This window comes from Sciurus vulgaris, assembly GCF_902686455.1.
Source record: "Sciurus vulgaris genome assembly, chromosome: 10".
In the NCBI taxonomy this organism is placed as follows: Eukaryota; Metazoa; Chordata; class Mammalia; order Rodentia; family Sciuridae; genus Sciurus; species Sciurus vulgaris.
The window spans coordinates 135,638,344-135,658,647 of NC_136470.1; the positions used below are offsets into that span (position 1 = coordinate 135,638,344).

General features: G+C 48.7%; 1 protein-coding gene across 2 annotated transcripts in view; it reads right to left on the minus strand.

Annotated features, from left to right (window-relative positions):
- Positions 1-20,304, minus strand: part of LOC306638059 (schwannomin-interacting protein 1) — a 595,209-nt gene that overhangs the window by 98,156 nt on the left and 476,749 nt on the right. The gene's annotated exons all lie outside the window — the stretch shown is intronic.

A 20,304-nucleotide genomic window follows, 5' to 3' on the forward strand; every position in this document is an offset into this window, starting at 1 on the left:
GTACTCATCTCCTGTAATGACATTATAGAACAGAATGCTGTTCTGTGGATTAACTTCAAGCCTTGGTGATTCTTGTGAGTCTCAGGAAGTAGTTCTTTTAGAGTTGATCCACAGTGATCTGATAAACAAGAATGCCCATAAGGATGAACAGGTGGAAGAAGTTTAGCTATCAACTGATGCTTCTATGCAGGATCATGATTGGCATTATTAGCACTAATGAGTGGACATGTACAATACTGTTGGTGTTGCTAATTGTTTCTGATCATGTTTTTAAATCATGCTAATAACTAATAACCTATAAGTAATCTCCTGTTATAAGATCTTTCCATTTTATTAGGCTGTATTGGGTTCACTGGTGCTTAATATGATGTGAATATTTGCTGACTCCAAGAATACCTTTATTAGGATATGCATATGTATTCAGTTTATCTTCTCAATTACACCTGCATTAAACCTTCAAATTAGGTTTGTGAAACAGGTGATGTGCAATCTGTGGAGTCTGGACTTGCGACCTCCAGCTCTGTTACCTTCAAGAATGAGCATCCCGTGAAGCAGAGGGTGCTCTTGTCAAGTATGAGTGTCCTGTCCTGTAATCCCAGCGACTTGGCAGGCTGAGGCAGGAGGACTGCAAGTTCAATGCTAGGCTCAGCAGCAACTTAGTGAGGCCCTAAGAGACCTAGCAAGACCCTGTCTCAAAAAAAAAAAAAAAAAAAAAAAAAAAACAAAGAAAGAAAGAAAGAAAGAAAAATGAGCGCCCTGTGAAGCAGAGTGTGCTCCTGGCTCCCTAGGAAATGCTGCCCAGCACCCTGCAGTGCCAGGCCTTAGCCCAGGCAGGGCAGGAGCTGCAAATAGGAGGGACACAAATCCTCTCAGGGCCGGCGATTCCTGACTCCATCTAAAATGATTCCCTCTTCACTTTTTTTTACAATGGAAGTAGGAAATTAGCCCCTTCATGTATTTTCCCAATAAAATACACTTTACTCAAGTTACTCATAATTTTTTTTCCACTGGCAAATCTATTATAAAAAATAAAGTCAACCATCGTTTGGTTTGAGAATCAAGAAATGGAATGCCCAGCGTCCAGTTAGCCGTTGTTGGTAAGTAAATACCGACTGCAGAGACTCCGTGCGCTTTCTGCCGTGGAGAGTGGATTCAAAACAAACCAGAAATCTCCGCACACGTTGCTGCCTAAGCAGAGCACCTCCAAACAGTGCAGAGCCTCGAAGGCGTCCTTTTCCTAGGAATTCTTTCTTGTGAAACGGCTTTGGGAGTTGAAGCCCCACTGCTCAACCTGGTCTGGGTGCGACCGCCCACCCACCCCGCTCCCCTGCCCCGAGGAACCCGGCACAGTGCTGGGGGTGGATGGCTCCAGCTGGTGCAGGGCATCAGGAGACAGGACAAAGCCAGTGCAGCCAGGCCAAGCCATGAACACTGGGAAACGCCTCCAGGGGTTACCTCTCGTTACATTCCACCTCTCCTACTTAGATAAGGTTTTCTTTAAATCATTTTTAAATCAAATTCATTCAAAAAGGAGACTTTTAACACTACTATTAATGGAATGCAAGTATCATGTGCTAAAGTAGTTGTGGTATGCATATACTGTGTTTCACCAATTTTAAGATACTCCTAATCTTAGTATCTCTGAAATCAGGGTGTGTCTTGTGATCAGTGGCCTCTGACAAATACAGTTGACTATGTTCCTTTCCCCCCAGTGGTGGTGACCAACCCAGGCCTGGCTCATGGTAGGCAACTACTCTGCCACCAAACTAGGCACAGCTAATTTCTGTTGTTCTCGATGGCACATTAAACAGTGATGTGTTTTACACATTAGTGAAATTAGATTTGATGAAATATAATCAGTTCTCTAAAAGAACAGTATTAAACTTTATAAAACAAAAAGTAAAAATAGGAGGTAGAAAATGGAATCAGTTGAACTGACATTTCTGAAGTTGAGTTTCTCCCTGGAAGGATGAGCTTTGGATCGGGATAGCTGGATGTTTACTGTGTAATTCCAGAAAAGTTCAGGATCCCTATCAGTGGGGCACATCTGTCAGTTTTCATGTTAATCACACTAAAACTCCGAACTCATGACATGGTTGGACAGCTGGAAGGGTGGTCAGCTCTTAGCCTGGTGTCGTTAAGTGTCCTGTATGTACTTTGCGACAGCAGCCAGCCATGTTTCAACACACCACTGAGTGAAACGCGGGCCGCCTTGGGTGTCAGTGTCCAGGGGCTGCCCTGCCAAGGCCCCCTGGCATGGCAGGGCTCAGCTGCATGCCACACTCTGGGAAAAGCTGTCTGGGTGGAGCGCTAGGCAGAGGCAGGGTCAGGGGACCACAGCTAGAGCCAGGTGACTGGTGGTTGAGGCAGGCGGAGGAGGCTGAAACCCAGACCACGGGGAAAGACCCTCCCGAGGGAGCCGTCATCTGGAGCGCAGTGCTCACTCATGTTCTGTGCTCATTTGGTCACTAATCTACCCAAACACCTACTATATGCAAGAACCCTATTGGGTTCAGGGGGATTGAAAGAGGCCAAGAGCTCATGTCCTTAGAAGGGACCAGAGGGTGCTAGCAGTCACAGGGGTTCAGATTTCTAGGGTGGCATGGCCAGAAAGTGCTGGCAAAGTGCCCTGGAGCAGCCCTTCACAGGAGTGGCACTTGGATCTGTCCTGAGGGCCCAGCAAACGTCACTGGAGTCCCCAGAGGCTGGGGGACAGAGGAACCTGAGGTCTGAGGAGCTGTGTGGTCTAAAGCTTGGAGACCTAAGAAAGCCTCGTTTGTTGCCCGTGAGTGAAATAAGTTCCCTGTCCTAGTGAGGAGCGAATGCAGCGCAGGGGGTGGGGACAGTGGGAAAGCAGGCCGGGAGGAGGACGTGCAGCGTCAGTGTGAACTTGAAGTTGAGAGACCCGAGGGACTTTGGGACAGGAATGGCCGGATTATGTACACTTTGTGTGTTCAATGATGCACCTTTGGTGCATGTGGATCTGCGACATTTTAGATTTCAAGGGCTGGGGGTGCAAAAGTGCTGATGGTTAGTGTGGACACACCCCACTGGGCCATGTAATCTCCCTGGAGAACGGGAGTGTGGAAAGAGGAGGAAGGTAGGAAATGTAAAACCTGGCAGTGAACGCAGAGGGGTGGCCGGCCACCAGCAGGATGACAGACAGACCAGTAAGTGACTGGCGGTGGTGGGGGACTTCCCCTCCTAGAACTCTCTGGGAATGCGGAGGCAGCTTCGCCCTTCTCCACCATCCTGCCTCGAGGAAGCTCTCTTTACTTTTAACTCCTTTCATTGTGGTGGCACTCCAAGCATTTGCCTGATCACACACTGCACGGAACCACCAGGCACCTGCCACCCAGCGCCAGCAGCGCCAGCCAGTGACCTGCTACTGCTCTCACACCACTGGATCGCTTTGAAGCAATTCCCGATTATAATAGATTTTAAGACAACGGTCTTTGTCCTTCTCAGTTCAAACCTGTCAGCACCACAGGCAAGGACCAACCTCACACTGAGGCTGTGATAAAAACACTAGAGATTAACGAATGCTGGGGTGAGGCCTACTTTCTGATAAAGAGAACTAAAAATAAGAAAATATTAACATGATTGTTAGGTCGGAATTTAGGCGACTGTAGGGGGCAGAGCAGAGCAGCTGAGACAAAGGCCAGCCCGCCAAGGTGACCGATCAAGTGGGCTAGAAAATTTCACTGACCCTTCACATCCACCAGTTACTCAGCAGGACCCCCTCCCATTCCGGCCTATAAAAACCCTGGGCAGCTGGGGCCACGCGAGATTTTCTCTGGGTCCCTACTTGAGCTGTACCCCGGGGGTCTGGGAATTTCGCCTGAGAGCCAAATTCCAATAAAGCTTGCTTCGGCCACTTTCTGTCCAATTTTATTTGGCTGCTAACTGTGCCCCCTGAGCTTTCAATGATCATGAGTCATTTGCAGTAAGATAATATGGAATAACTGTATAACTCATGCTAATCTAGAAAATAAGATTACTAATAAACTATCACATGAATTAAATGAAGATGATTAAATATATAAGCAGGAAATAAAAGGGAAGTCAACTTAAAAAAATGTGTAAACTAAAACATCAGATAAATAAGCTATGAAATTACAAGCAGGCCAGGAAGAAACACCTGACAGCAGAAGGAGGCCTGGATGGGGAGGGGCCAGGGAGCCACCAGGAGCAGGCTGGGAAATGACCCCTCTGCAAGGAGGCCCTGAGTCTCTGTGGTGAGTCTTGCTGGGCACCCACACCGCTCTGGCTCTGGACCGTCCAGTGAGCCCTCTGCTTACAGAGGAGGCCACAGAGAGCACATGAGACCAGTGGGCAGTGCCTCCACCCCCTGACTCTGAAGGACCTCCTCAATTCCACAGCCCACCCCTGGATCCTTGGCCCCCACAACTGAAAGGTTCAAAGAAGTGGAGCAGGAATAATGGGAGGAAGAGATTGATTTTAGCAGAAAGACCCAGGGGCCAAATGCAGGGCACTAAGGGCTTGGGGAACTTGCTGAGGCCTGTAAGGAGTGGGAAACAGGAGCCCCGAGCTGTGCATGGGGGAGGGGTCCCATCTCCCCGCTCAATGCTCCTGAGTGCAGCTCTGTCCCCCGCCTCCTGCAGTCAGGTTCAAGACCTGGAGAGGCTCCCATGCAGAGCTGCCTTTGAGGCTCATCTGTTTGGCTGGCTGGCTGCGTTAAGCCAGCCTCCACCTGGAGGCCCCAGAGCGCCCCTCACGTCTCCCACCAGTGGTGAGCCCTGCAGGAGTGCAGAGGCCCGTCCAGCCAGGGGTGACATCCACACCACCGGGGCCTGCCCTCAGGGTCCCTCGTCCCCTCTCACGGCCCGCTGGCCCTCCCTTGCCCCTGGCAGAGCCACTCTGTTCTCCAACTCTGTGACTCCTCATTTCCAGCCGGTCATCTCAATGGAATCACCAGCTCGCAACATCGTGAGGCATCGTTGTCACAGTGTCACGCCCTGGAGGAGCGTCCACTCGTGTGTGTCTCAGGAGCTCGTCACTGTGAGCCACCGAGGTGCTCGTGTGTCCAGGGACAGCCGGGTCGGTCCTGCTTTCTGGTGGACTTCTTAGTCTTCACATATGGTGCTTTTAATGTGAATGGACATTTTTTATGTCTTAATGTCCTGTTTCTATTCCAGATTCAGAAAACGACCACAAAGAGCGACTGGCACTCCGCCCGGCTGAGGGGGAGCGGCCGCTGGGCTGCAGGAGAGGTCAGGGCTCCTGTCCGCTTTAGCAGCGGAGAGAATCTCAGGGGACTCAAGCTTACAAGTCCTCTACAGTGAGCCAGAACAGAGGCTGCTGCTGTCACTGACCGGGCTCTCGTCTGGAAGTCTCATGGCTCTCCCCGCCCAGGACAGACCAGGACGGCTCCAGCAGACCTGCCTCTTCATGGATGGGTGGGAAATGAACAGCTGAGCTCCTGGCACTGGCCACTCACAGTGCACTCAGGGCTTAGAAAATGGATGGGTGAGCCAGGCAGGGAGGAGAGTGGAGATGCCAGCTTCTGCCCCGTGCACAGTGGTCCCTAGGCATTGCTGTGGGGGTCCCCACACTTTGGGGGCAGTGCCTTCCAGGCAACCCCATTGTAACCCCCCCAGCATGCACTCGGCAGAGGGCTGAGTGAGGAAGAGGTTTTCCTTTCCCCGGAGGCTGCTATTGCTCCTGCACAGTCCTCCTCAACCTTTCTAAGACTCAGACACTGGCCGCTGCTCCCGAGTCCTGCCCCTGTACCAGTCACAGCCCCTTGAATCCCAGCCCCAGTAGCAGGATCAGGCAGGAGCCTCCCCTCTGCTGCCAGCCCAGTCCCTCCCCGGCCAGTGCCACACCAGCAAGGCTGGACAGCCCCAGGGGCCCTTCCCTGCAGTCTTTAGCAGTTCTAATTGTGAGGCCGTGCTCCAGGTGAGAGAAAGGAGCAAGGCTTATGCCAACAAGAGCAGCCTCAGGCTTCCTGGGTTGGGGTTTTTCCCAGGAAGAGCTAAAGAGGCTTGAAGCTGTGGAGCCGGGGGTCTGGGAACTTCCATCCAGGGATTCTGCACTAGCTCTCTATGAACTCAAGACATGCCACAAAGCCTGGGTAAAATGGCAGTATTTCTAAAGTCTTGGAAAACCAGGGCATCAGCAGAGCCAGAGGGCATTAGACATGTGCTGTCTCACAGTTATTGTTACAATATCTGACACTCACTTCCACCCCTCTAATTCTAAGAAGTCCAGGATCTCAAGGGCAGAATCCATGGCTCTAAGAAAAGAGCCACTCTTGAGCTGAGAACTGACTGGGCTCACTCTTCTTACACCCTCCCATCCGCTCGTCTGACAGCAAGCCTTTGCTGAGCATCTACAAAGTCCATCACGCAGCTCAGGAGAGTCAAAATACAGAAGCCCATGACACTGCTGGTCTCAACCCTGAGCAGAACTCAAGAGCCGTCCAGAGAGGGGGGCGCAAGGACAGAGGAAGTGGATGGTGCTCTAGGAGCAGACAGGAAACGCCAGTGACTGTGAAGAGGACTGTCACTCAGAGCTGGCGGGCAAGGGGGATGGTTTGGCCAGGTCTGCAAGTCTTTTGGGGGAGCCATGAAGATCTTGGGTGGAATTACAAATCAGCCTCAGGGCAACCTGGGGGCTGAACAAACTTCTCATGAACTCCTTCTTTCTTACCCACGAAGATGACCTTGTCCAAATTTTGTGTGGCTAGTTAGTAGGTAAGACAAGATTTCTGGATGCACAACTGTTGCTTTTTCCTTTCTAACAACACAATCCTGGTGCCCCCTGGGTGCTCAGCGTGAAGTGGGCTGCTCTTACAGGCCACAGCTGGGCCTAGAGAGGAAAGCTCCCCCCCCCCCCAGGGGGTTACAGCAAAGAAGGCCTCCTGCTGTTTTAATTCTGGAGCTTGCTTTATGTCAATGGTGATAGGTTTAAACTAAAGAAGCTTTAACCTAGGGAGGTGGGGGAGTGGTCCTTTCTCCTTCTGTTTCTCTTCCTCAGTTTTATCCAGAAATTGGAAGGCAGGATGTGGGTTGGTGAACACCTGGTTCCACCCACTCAGGTGGAAGCTGTGGCTTAGTCCCTCTGACATCTACCCCAGCTCTCAGGGCACAAGATTCTGGTGGGGAGGACCCGTGTCCTGATGGCAGAGGCAGGTGTCACTCAGCAGGACCGTTCACCAGTGTGGGATGGCCCAAACCAGTCACCATCTTCTCCTCTTCCTGACACCTTCAGCTCAGCCAGGACAAAGGTGCTTCTCCCCCAGAAGAGAAGGTTCTGCTGAAGGTGGACGGTGGGGTTGCTCAGCCAGGGACAATGGAGAGAATGGGTTGAGCTTCACTATTGCTTTGTGGATCTCTGCATGAGGGGACATTCCGAGGGCAGTCTGGGGGCTGCTTTGGGGGTGGCACAGAAAGAAGCAATGGTTTTGGGGAGAGAAGAGGACTGCCAAAAGGGATTCTGTGATGTCCTGGAAGCTGATCTGCTCTTGTGGTGGAAGAGCTGATGCACCTGGAAGCATCTGCAAGACTTTTATACCCAAGTAAATTGTGTATAAACGCCTACAGTCTCTTCCAGGGATTCTGATGTTTGCATAACGTTGCTCTTTCAGCAGAACAAACATAGACTTGGTCCCTGTGGTTCAAGGGATGGGCCGCTAGTTTTGTAAAATGATATGTGCAGGCTAATTCCTATTGACCTTTCAGAAAAAGAAATCACAAAATGGTATTCCAGAAGCACATGTAATTTTATCTCTTTTTACAAGCCCAAATCAAATAGATTACCTCCCCAGGCAATGAGCAACTTGAAATGCAGAGGGACCGGCAAGGTCAGAGCACAGGAGGATGAGGACTGACATGTGAAAGAGCAAGTTCTGCTGTAATTTGGTGCCACAGAATCCTCTCCTGGACCAGCTGATTCTGAGGTGGAAAAACCTTGTAAAGATGTCACAGGAAACAGCGCTTTATGTTTCCTGAGAGGCCTTCTCGGTCCCTCACCGCTACGCCTGTGTCCGGCTGCGACGCCCGCTCTGGTGGCTGCTCGCATGGCTCCTCCAGTTGCTCTACAGCTCACCCTCCACGCAGTGGTCGACCATCTACGAAGACCAGCTTCCCACTGCGGGAGGTTCACCTGAGCTTCTCACCCTGGCCCTCAAGGCCCTTCAGGACTTCTCCTTAGAGAAGATTTGCAGGACACCACCAGCAGGACAAAGCCTCTTGGGACTCTGAGCCTCCAGGTAGCGGAAAGGCTGAGCCCCCCAACCACCAGCAGCCAGCAGGGCTCTACATTCAGATGCCAGGGGCACCTCTGCAGAGGTGGAGCTCATTGCCCCTGCGAAACCCCACCAGCCTGCCCATCTGGCCACTGCCTGCCTTCACCCTCAGGACCTTTGCACTGCCAGTTTCTCTGCTTGGTGCACTTGACCCCCAACACCTACCTATGTGGCTTTTTCTCCCATTCAGAGGTGCCTCCTCAGAGATGCCTTCCCCGAACACTGCACTTAAAACAGCCCCCCCCCCCACACACACAGCCTCTCGGTGCACACTTACATTTGCACAATCTCCCCTCTGCTTCCTGTCCGCCTCTCTGCTCTAGAATGTAAGTTCCATAAGAACAATGTTTTATTTTCTGCTGTATCCTCAGTGCCTACAGATGCATTTTTATAAATATTTGTTGACTGAATAAAATAGAGGCCACTCTTATAGGTCATTTTACCTCATTCATCACAAATGCAAAGATGTAGGAAAGGCTGGTAAGACTTGTAAGCAACAGGTCCACACCGCATAGTAAATGCCGTTGCCTCCTTGGTAAGTCACAGCAATCAGGTCTGCGTGAGGCAGCCCCTCAGACATATGGTGTGGTCACATTGAAAAACACAGAGCACACACAGACCGTCCTGAATATCATCCTCTGGTCCCCCCTTCAGGACAGCGCCCAGGTCAGCTGTCATTGCTCAGGTGCCAGCGACATCCCATTTGCTTTTCAGTTGCCACGCCCCTTCTCAAGGCCAGGCCCCCGGACAGATTCACCCTCCAGAGGAAGGGAGGAAGAGGAAACTGGCGGCATTGTTTCCCAGGGAGGAATTTGAAAATGCATTTCTCCTCTGATTCAGGTCCTAACTGAACTGACCCAGAAGTAACAGAAAGGGGAGGGAGGGACACCTGGGGGATGGGACAGTGGGCACAGGTGCAGGCAGAGCTCCACATTCCAGAACCCCCTCCAGCCAAGCCCCTTCCACCTGAGATTCCAATCCAGTGCTCCAGGAAGCTGCTACTACACAGCTGGCTTCCACAAACGACCTAAAAATTTGCTTTCCAGCCCTGGAATAGTGGAATGAGCCAAAGCTTTCTGGATAAGTGTGAGTTTGAAAGCCATATCTTCCTCTGGTCACTGGGAGAGGTTGGTTACTTAACCTCTTTGTTTCATGATCCAAACATGTAGGGGCTGCTGGGTGACAAACATTGTGTGTAGAGTACTAGGACAGGCTGTGCCATCAGCACGCAGCGAACAGCCCCGTGCCCCTGTGGGGAGGAGAGGGCCTGGGAGCCCTGAGCTGAGGTTTGGTGCTGGACTAGAGAAGTGGTTCCCATACTGTGGCTCTGAGGCCACCTGCCCACTGGTCAGTTCTCCAAACCCGGAACTTCAGCTGAGAACTGAACGGGATGGGGCCCTGGGACCTGTGTTTTCAGGGAGCACAGTGTTCTCTGCACTGGGAACCTCTGCAATAGAGAGAAGGAGGCTGAGGTCAGGGGAGAAGGTCAGCTCTCTGCTGGCTGGTGCAGGACCTCAGAGGCCCCATGGGGACCCCTTTCTAGGCTGGAGACCAACATGCCACAAACAGACCAGGGCACAGCAGGAGGGTGTGGGGAGAGTCTCCCTGCAGCCCGGGAGCCCCGGACAGCCGACTGGACTTGAGTCTGCTTCCCTGAGGAGCCCAGACCACCCTGTTCTTGCATGATTCAAGAAGGCAGAGGCTGGCTCAGCTCCTGAAGCTTCCCTGGCTTCAGGGTGGCTTCCTGAGTGACGGGGGGCTGGGGCAGAGGGAGCAGGTGTGTCTGAGAGTCACTTCAAGCCCACCAGCATCTCTCCACTCCACCTGTTCACTGGGTACCACTGGCTTCCCTTCTGCCTGTTAACCAGAGACAGAAACATGTCCTATGGGGTTAAAAGTTCTTAAATATTTTTAAAGGATCTAATCGAAAGCCCTGTGAGATCCAGCAGCTTTTAAACCACATTTTCATGTGTCCGTAGTTTCTAGCTAACTCCTACTGCTCTTTGGTTCTATCTGGAAACGTAAATTTTTTTATTAATAATTGAATCCGCACAGGCCCATACTTGAAGATGGTGCTAGTGTGCACACAAAGTCTAGGGCCAGTACTGTCTTAGGAAGGTGCCAGGATTTTGCTAGAGACTATCAGGCACTCAGACCCAACATGACCATAGAGCACCTACCCTCCAGGTTCCCGCCTCCCCAGCCATGGGCGTGGGTGATGGCATCCCACGATGCAGACCACAGAACCGAGGTGCCCACACAAGAAGGAACTCTGAACACGGGTCCTTGACAGACCATGTCAGTCCACAGTTGGAAGATGGCTGGTCCCCCTGCCCTTGCTAAAGCTGGGAAAGGCAGCTCTGGGCTGTGTGCTTCCTGCCCTGTGCACTGGTACTGCAGTCCCGGAGTTCACTGCTGCCTCCCTAAGCTGGAGGGGGACCGTTTTAAGTTCCTCTCACACGGACCGAGTAAGGCAATCCTCTCTTAAAGGGGCCCAAATAGTGCAAAGGGTGAAAGTAGCAGTCATCTTCTTACAGACAGCTGTGAACATGTTAGGAGACTTCTAGAAACTAACTGTTGTTTACCACAGGAACCTCTGTAAGAGCCGTCTAGTAGTGGCAGAAACGTTCCCTTGAGATGCTTCCTAGATTTCAGGAGAAGACCACTTTTACAAGAGGCCAAACTGGTCTGCCATTGTGCTTAAAGTGCATGGAACGTTTTTGTGCTAGGGGAGGACGGCGACTGTCCTGCATGTCTCTGCAGGCAACAAGAGTGGAAGCAGGCTTGCTTCCTCTTCTCGAGGCTGGGCAGTGACTGGGAACGCGTTCCTAGGGAGCAGGGTGTCCTCCTCTGAAGGGCGTGGCAAGACGATCCACCCACAGTGGCTCTAAAGATGTGCCACCACGCTGGCCACTTGCAAACCTACCTCCTCCCCCAGGAAACAATGCTGTCCCCCGAGTGTCTTTTGTAGAGCTCCGCTGGATCAGGGCTCCTCTCATCCTGATAACCTTGCTAATTGTTTACTCTCTTACAAGTGAGCACATGGGGACAGACAGGTGAGGCAGAGTGACTTGTCCAAAGTGATGGAATAAGCACAGGGACTTGAAATGTAGCCCAGATCTGCTCAGCTCGGGCACTCTTGGTCCTTTACCTCATTGGAAAGCCCCCCGCAAAGGTCCACACCATTAGGAACCAAGGCTCGTTGAATGAAGGCCTGTGTGGTGGTGCAGCTGGTGGAGACTGGGTTCACGTGCAGGGACCAGGGGCTGCCGCCTTCTCCTTCTAAATGCCTAGATTTAGCTGATAAACCATCAGAGTATGTTAAAAGTTTTCTAGGATCTTATTCTCACGGGCCACGTTCGTGTTGAAAGCAGGATATTTGCCACTGCTTTCTGTAACTAGCTTGCTACAAAATGAAGCAGTCAGCCCCACCACTGTGCTCTCCTGTGTCCTGGACAGGAAGTTGACTCTGCTGGGACGCTGGTGTTTGTGAGTGGAGAAAACCCACACAGAGTCCTATATGGTTTCAGAGTCAAAAACAAACCTCCCCATTCTGCAGGCAGAAATTCCCACCCTGCCCACCCCTCAGCAGCCAGAAGTGAGACACCCTTGCACTAACAAATCCCTGTTGATACAACAAAAATCTCCATTCAAGAACATTCTGTCTTTGCAAAACACAAGTGCATCCCGCACTCGTGGCTCTTGCCCTTAATAATAAAGAGAATTCTTCAGTGACTACTAAGATGAATGGATATTTTTAAAAGGCATGGAGTATGAAAGGAATTTTAATCTGGACTCTGTTCCATCCCCCACACAAGGACTGTCCAGAAACCAGCAGTCTCTGAATGATGAATGTCCCCAGACTGCTAGGACGGGGAGTGACCCCGAGACCTCTAGTGCAGAATCTCTTTATAGATTCCCAGTGGACTTTTTTCTTGTCTGGCTGATGAAAGGGCTTTGGATAGGAGGTAAAATGACGGTCAAGTTTCTCCACCTACACAACACCACCTCTTTCTTTTTCTTTTCTTTCTTTTTTTTTGCTATCAATGAAATCCCAGCCCCAAATGTGTACATCTCAGTCTACCATAGACACAAGCTTCAGCTAGCAAATCTTTTGCTCTTAGGAAGTTTCATTCGTTAATTTCACATTAGTATCTTATGAAGCTCTGGGTCATGGGCAAGAACACCAGGAAGTTGAATTAAGAAATGATGGAGCCATAATCAGCTTAAAGAGATGTCTTCCATCCCCTTCTCGAGGATGCCACAGAGTTTCTGAGCTTAGAAAATCTCTTCTCTGCACGTGGTACCTTGGGGATAACCAGAGATGCTTCTCTGCAACTATAGTCCTACTCACTCAGCCTCTTACTGCAATGCTGCGCACACGCACACACATGCACACGCACACCCCCAGGCCCTGCTAGCCAGCCAGCTGCATGAGGTTAAGGCTGCAGCCTTCCACGCCTGTACTTTCTCCTCTGCAGTGAGTCCTGCAGCTTGGCTCCCACCAAGCACTCAGCTCTTGCAGAAGCTGCATTTCCTCCCAGCAATCTTTGCTTCAAACTTGCCTTTCACCAGGTAATACAGCTCAAGAGTCAAAACTTACGGTCACAGCACTGCCCAACTCTGTCCCGTTTCCTGCCGGATCTGTTGCCCCTGCAGGTCCTGGAGTACCTTGGCTTTCTTAACCTCGCTGTCGCTGCCCTTGGGAAACTGGCTGCATCCTCATTGACCAGGCTGTTTGGCTGCACATTTCCCTAGCAATCTCATTTTCTTCAGCTCAAACTTCTCCAAACAACACATCTCTGCTACTGGAATTCTCTCGCCCTTCTGTTCAGCACTGCCAGCCTACCCTAGGAGCGCCATAGAGGGCAAATTAGGGAGAGAAGGTCTGGGGACTCACCTGCAGAGCAGCAAGGCTCCGACAGGGAGGGGCTGCCTGCAAACTTCCCAGGGACTGTCTGCAGCCCAGTCCCCTGGCCTTAAAGGCACAGGGCGCTTTTCACCATATAAGGAAGACAGTTGGTCTGTCTGCTTCAGAATCTGTCTGCACGGCAGCTCCCTCTTCTGAAACCCAGGAGTCTTAAACCCTGGGGACATGAGCGGATCTGCACAGGTAGGCAGGTTAAAGACTCCTGGATGAGGCACAGGCATGAGGTTGGCAGGCCATCTTCAGGGCCAGAAAGCTTTCCCATGGAGCTCTTCTCCCTTGGAAGGACTTTTGGCAACAGGGAAGCCGTTCTCGTCTACAGGAAGGGTGTCTGCTTCTATTTCAGGTTTGGCTGTCTGTGGACAAACAACCCTGCTCACCTCAAGAAGGCCAGGCAGTCTGAACCCTTCTCTCCAGAGAGGGAGGATGGCAAGGCTTCTGGCCTCAGGTTCTGATGGCTTAAGACACATTAGCTGCAGGGTGTGGGAGGCTGAGGCAGGAGGATCGCAAATTCCAGGCCAGCCTCAGCAACTTAGCAACCTAACTTTCTGTCTCCAAATAAGAAAGAAGAAAGAGCTAGGGATGTAGCTCTGTGGTAGGGCGCCTCTGGGTTTAATCCCCAGTACCAAAAAAAAAAAAAGGCGCATTAGCCCTGCTCCCTGCGCATGAGTGAGATGGCTCCGCCCTCTTAGCCCTTGCTAAGCAGAGATTCATGGTCTGGGGCTGAGGCCTCAGTGCACCTCCACTCCTCCATCCCTGAGTGCCTCTCTGGCTCTCTTGGCTCCAGTTTTTGCAGCTGCAGAGAGGAGAACCTGTTTCAGCAAGAGCAAGCATTTCCTGGGGCTGATTCTTAAGTGCAAACTGTCCCTCTCATTTGGGGTGATTAAAAGCAATTGCAAGATGCCGCATTCTAAGAAGAAAGCAGAGCTGGACTTAGTCATCTTTCTTTGCTGCTAATGGGTCCTTTGGACGCTATCCTCAGTGTGCCGAGGGGTCCCCCAGCACCTCCCCTTTACTGCTCAGCCGTCTATGTCAGGGCGCTTTTTTTTTTTTTTTTTTTTTAATCTCTTTTTTATACCATCAAACTTTCTTCACGGGCAGAGATTTTTCTTTTTATTTTTTTGTATCAGAGATCGAATGCAGGGCCACTTAACCACTGAGCCATATCTCCAGCCCTTTTTATTTTTGTTTTGAGACCGGGTCTAGCTAAGTTGCTTAGCATCTCTCTAAGTCCTGAGGCTGGCCCCAAACTGCTGGGATTACAGGCATGCACCACTGTGCCCCGCAAGGCAGAGATTTTTAAAAGTTATCAAACTTACAACTTTTTGACCCAACAATCTGATTTCTAGACATTGAATCTAAGGCAATAAAGGAGCAGAAGTAAAACAATATATAAATAAAAAATGTTTATTGCATTTCTATCTGTAATAGCAAAAATGAGAAATGACTGCAGGCTTCCTCGGTCATTTTACACGTCAGTAGCAATAGCCCATGTTCACTGGTGGTTCACGATGTACCAGGCAGTGCCCTAAGAAAGTCACAGGGACTGACCTACTCAATCCTCAGCACAAACCTATGCGATAGACATGGGCATCTTCCCCATTGCCTAGGCTGGGAAACTAAGGAACGGAGGGTAAGAAACCTGTATTTGAATCAAGGTATTTTGACGCCAGCACCTAGAATCTTAGTGCATTAGCATGTCTTGCAGTGTCCAGTTCACCACACCTAAGTGTGTGGGCCTGGTAAGGACACCGCACACTGCAGAGGTATTCCAGAAAGGCTGGTCTCTGAAATGGTCTCTCCGTGGGTGGATTCCAACAGGAAGGTCTAAATCTGGAAATGTTCATCAGTAAACTAACGTGCATCTCAGAAGATGAAGTTGGTCTATGAAGAAAGGGCAAGACTTTGGTATAAATTAACTAGTAATTAAAATTGCATATAATGTTTAAAGCTGTTGTTAAGGATATAATGAATCAATGTGTCTATATATTGAGAAGCAAAGTCAAGAAGTTAAGCTATAAGAACAGAGTGGCATCGGGAGGTAGTAGGATATTCATAGCCTTTGACCTTAACCATTATACTTCCCTTTCTGAAATTGTTTCAGAGATTTCCTTTCATGGAAGGAGGTAGAAGAAAGGGAGAGAAAACTACCTGATTCCAGAGTAAATGGATTAAGATACTGAAAAAATGTAGTAACGTGCTTACAGGAAAGTGGTGTTTTTTCCTGATGTTAACAGTGTAAACTCTAGTTTGCACAGCAGAGATGCAGGTTGACCTAATTTGTTTAATATTCTTCTTAACTCAACATACGCCATGGGAGAGTATATTATCAACCTTGGGAATGAAAAGTGAGTCTGGTAAAACCCAGGTGGACAGTGGCTGGTCCTGGTGCCCAGGCCTCTGCCTGCCATGGAGAGAGTCGCCAGCTCAAGGGTAGGGGGCACTTTATAAGTTAAAGCCACGCTCAGGGCTAGGTGTATTCTTTGGTGTGTCACACCTACTTGTTTATGTGCACATTTATACTTGTTTTTATAGTTCTATAAGCTGTTTTCCCCAAAGTGTGCACACGCCAATTATACAGCATGCACAGTGGGGAGTGAGGTTCCTGCCCGAAGCCCTGGGGGCTCTGGCACTTTCCATGATACCCCTGCACACATTTTCTCCTATGGTGTCCTCACTTCGCACACCATGGCACAGACTGACCACCTTTAGCCTCTGTGCAGAATTCAGCTGTGCCAACCTTTATCAAGCATCCCCTGTGCTGATGGACATCTGCTTCCATTTTTTATTGTTGTCATTACAAATGTGAACACTGCAAGCAGTAGGTGCCATGGAGGAAGATAAGGTGATGGTTCTCTCCACACCACGCCTGTCTCCTCCTTCCACGCCTGTCTCCTCCTTGCCTCCTCCTGCACACCTGCAGAATTCTGTAGGGTGGGACCAGAAGTGGAATAGGGGAGTCTATGGGGTCCCATTTACATTTGAATAAACACTGCTATGGGAACAAGTGCTTTTAATAAGTCTATGCTTCTCATGCATTTTGTTGCTTAAAAACAACTATTTGTTTTTCTTTTGAAAAGCTAAGAAAATGCATAATAAAAACATAAATGTCAGAAAGAATATAAAGTAAAAGGCAAGTCTGTTTATATCGTACTGCGTGCCTTTCAAAATACGTGCATGAGTGTGTATGTACGTATAATTATAATATAGTCTATATTAGGTATATTACATTATTATACATAATTGCAATATACAATATGAATGGCATGATTGGCATCATAACTGAGCTCTACATACACACATGCATATAGATAATGATACATTATAATGTCAGGTGTCTACATCCATCATCTATCTATCTATCTATCTATCTATCTATCTATCTATCTACCTACCTATTTACCTCTTATATCTCTTGCTCTGCACCCTGATCTTTTCATTTAACAGTATCTTGGTGACTATTCCATGTCCAGGCTGGCTGGCAGATTTTCCTTTTTTTTTTTTAAATTTCTTTGTTTTGTTTTTGAGAGTCTTGTTAAGTTGCACAGATTGGCCCTGAAACTCACCATCCTCCTGAGCCTCAGAGCCTCACAGCTGTGCACCTCTGCACCAGGCTCGTTTTTTTTGTTTTTTTGTTTTATACCAGGAATTGAACCCAGGGGCGCTTACCACTAAGCAATATCCTCAGCCCCTTTTTATATTTTATGTTGAAACAGAGTCTTGCTGAATTGTTTAGGGTCTCACTAAACTGCTGAGACTGGCTTTGAACTCAAAATCCTCCTTCCTAGCCTCCCAACACTCTAGAATTACAGGTGTGGACCACCCTGCCCAAGAACTAGGCTCATTCTAAGTAGTAGGACCTTATAACTCTATCCTCTGGGAACACCCCAAAATTTAAACAGTTTCTGATTGATGTTCATTCAGATTGTTTCTAAGCTATCACAACTAAAATAACTGTGTAATGAATATTTTTATTTGTCAAGTGTGATTTCTACAATAACCAAAAAACTCACTGACAGTTTTATTGGTATTACATTCAATTAAAAATCTAACTTAGGGAAAGTGGGCTGTTAATAATATTTAACACAAGGAATTCCATTTCATTCTTTCACTGTTCAGTCATATATACCCTACCTGCTTATTATTTTTATTCTGATGGATTTTTATTCTGGAAGTGCTTTAAAACAGGAATTTTTATTTCTTTTTCTGACTTGTTCTTACATGCAATTGTTGGTTATCACATTTTATAGCCAGCTTTCCTATTAGATCTTCTTTCCATTTCCAAGTTTTCCATGTGACTCTTTGCTATGTGATTTTATTATTTGAAAGTCATTTTCATTTTTTTCTCATTCTTTTAAGTGTTTTGTACATCTTCTTTTTTGCTGTTCTTTTTAGTTATGTATGACCATAGAGTGTATGTTAACGTATTATACATACATAGAATATTCTTTCCCATTCTTGTGATCGTACATGATGTGGAGATTCACTGGTCATGTATTCATACATGAATGTAGGAAAGTTAAGTCCAATTCATTCCACTGTCTTTCTTATTCCCATTCTCTCTCCCTTCCCTTCATTTCCCTTTGTAGAATACAATGAACTTCTATTCTGACCCCTCCCTTATTGTGTGTTAGTATCTGCATATTCTGACTTTATTAGCTTATTCCATTTAGCATGATGTTCTCTAGTTCCATCCATTTACTGGCAAATGTTATAATTTCATTCTTCTTTATGACTGAATAACAGTCCATTTTGTATATATACCACAATTTCTTTATCCATTCATCCGTTGAAGGGCACCTAGTTTGGTTCCATTGCTTGGCTATTGTGAATTGAGCTGCTATAAACATCGATGTGGCTGCATCACTGTAATATACTGATTTTAAGTCCTTTGGGTATAAACTGAGGAGTGGGGTAGCTGGGCCAAATGGTGGGTCCATTCCAAGTTTTCTGGGGAATCTCCATACGGCTTTCTATAATGGTTGCACCAATATGCAGTCCCCCCAGCAATGTATGAGTGTACCTTTTTCCCCACATCCTCACCAACATTTATTGTTACTTATATTCTTGATAATTGCCATCCTGACTAGAGTGAGGTAAAATCTCAATGTAGTTTTAATTAGTATTTCTCTAATTGCTAGATGTTGAATATTTTTTCATGTATTTGTTGACCGTAGTATTTCTTCTTCTGTTAAAATGCCTGTTCAGTTCCTTTGCCCATATATTGATTGGGTTGGTTTTTTTTTTTTTTTTGCTGTTAAGTTTTTTTGAGTTCTTTATATATCCTGGAGATTAATGCTGTATCTGAGGTGAAGGTAACAAAGATTTTTTCCCATTCTCTAGGTTCTCTCTTCATGTTCTTGATTGTTTTCTTTGCTGTGAAGAAGCTCTTTAGATTGACACCATCCCATTTATTGAGTCCTGATTTGGTGGCACCCACGCTGTATTGGTTAAATCTGCTAAACAGTGCTGGTGTTCCCTCACCTTAATGAGAGCCTTTTTGTATTTCCCTGTTAATCAAGATGCTGCCCTAGAAAAAATTTAAATAAGGGAATAACTGCTTATTACGCTAGAAATAACTCGTGTATAAAATTTCAGTGCTATCAAGTGAGTTCACTGGGAACACGCCTGTTTTCAATGGTAAACTGGCCAGTCAGACACCAGGCCCCACTGCCAGGGATGCTTCTCCCCCTAGCTACCCCTGGTGTCCTGCACTGCTGCAGAGGTCACCCAGGACACTTGAGGCAGGCAGGGCGCCTTGTCGCTCTACTCTGCCATCACTACCGTGCCTGGCTTTCACAGAGGCTTTGGGGCCAGCAACCTCTGCTGGTGACCTGTGCCGCTGAGCCACTGGGGCGAGAGAAAGGGCAGCCCCTGCCTTTCCTGGCGGCACTCTGCACCTCCTAGGACCCGGCAGTGCTGACTGTGAGCCCAGAGAGGAGACAGAACCTCTGCCCCTGGGGTCGGGCCACCTCCTGAATCCTGCCTCCTTCCCAGGAGGATCAGCTCCCAGAAAGATCCATCTGTTTCTAGGAAGTGCTTGTCCACCCCCACGGCACACCTGTCCCGGGAGGACAATCACGGTGTGGCCGGACACCATGTAGGATACATATTCGGTTGTTTTGCTTTGCTTTGCTTCATCTTGGTGCTATGGATCGAACGCAGGACCTCACACAAGCCAGACCAGTGCCCTGCCACTGACCGCACCCCAGCCAGCCTCTTTAGGGCTGCCCTCTGTCTGCTGATGACCAGGGTACAGTGCACTGGAGGGAAGAACTGGCAACCAACCAAACACCCATTTTGGGGAGGGACTGACCAGTGCAGATGATGCTGGCCAGCTGTCCCGAGCAAAGACCTCCTAATCTGCTGACATCAGTCACTGACCAAGGCCATCGCCAGCGACCCTCTTCTCCTGTGAAGCTGTAGGGGTGGGGTCACGCCCTCCATGTTCCAAGTGTTTCTTTTCCACATCGTTCTTCTTGCCAGTCCCACCCTAGCACACAATCCAAGCCCAAGCTGACCACTTCCTGTGGTTGACTCATCTTTCCGTAAGGCCCTTCAGCTCGCCAAGCCCTTGTTACTTTTACTTTATAGACACCTGAGTGGACATTGCTGAGGATTCATTTCCGTCCCCTTATGGATCCACACCCTTCCTAGGGTGGGAATCATTCATCTACCAAAATGTGTTGGAAGTCTGGGACGCGCTGATTCTTCAGAATTTTGTCTGATATTGGACAAAACAGGCAAAAGCCCCACACTCGTGGAACTCAGGTTCTGTGGGGAGACAGAACAATGAAGAGTGAAGAAGAAGATGTCAGGTGGTGAAATTTCCATGGTGGGGAGAAGGTGAGGGGTGGCTGGGGGTTAGTCTGCCACGGTCTCTGGATTTCTGCCTGGTAGCCAGTCATGTCTTCTCATTCTGCCCCCATCGACCCATTCACCTTGAGAACGGTTGGGTAAGCACCTATTATGGAATCGTTTAAAATGTCCTCAGGCACCTGACTGGCTTTCTTCCTCATGACTTTTAGCATCATTGGCTGGTAGAGTGGAATACTTTTTGACCTCCCAGTCAGGTGGTGATTCATCTCCACGGACTCAACATGGG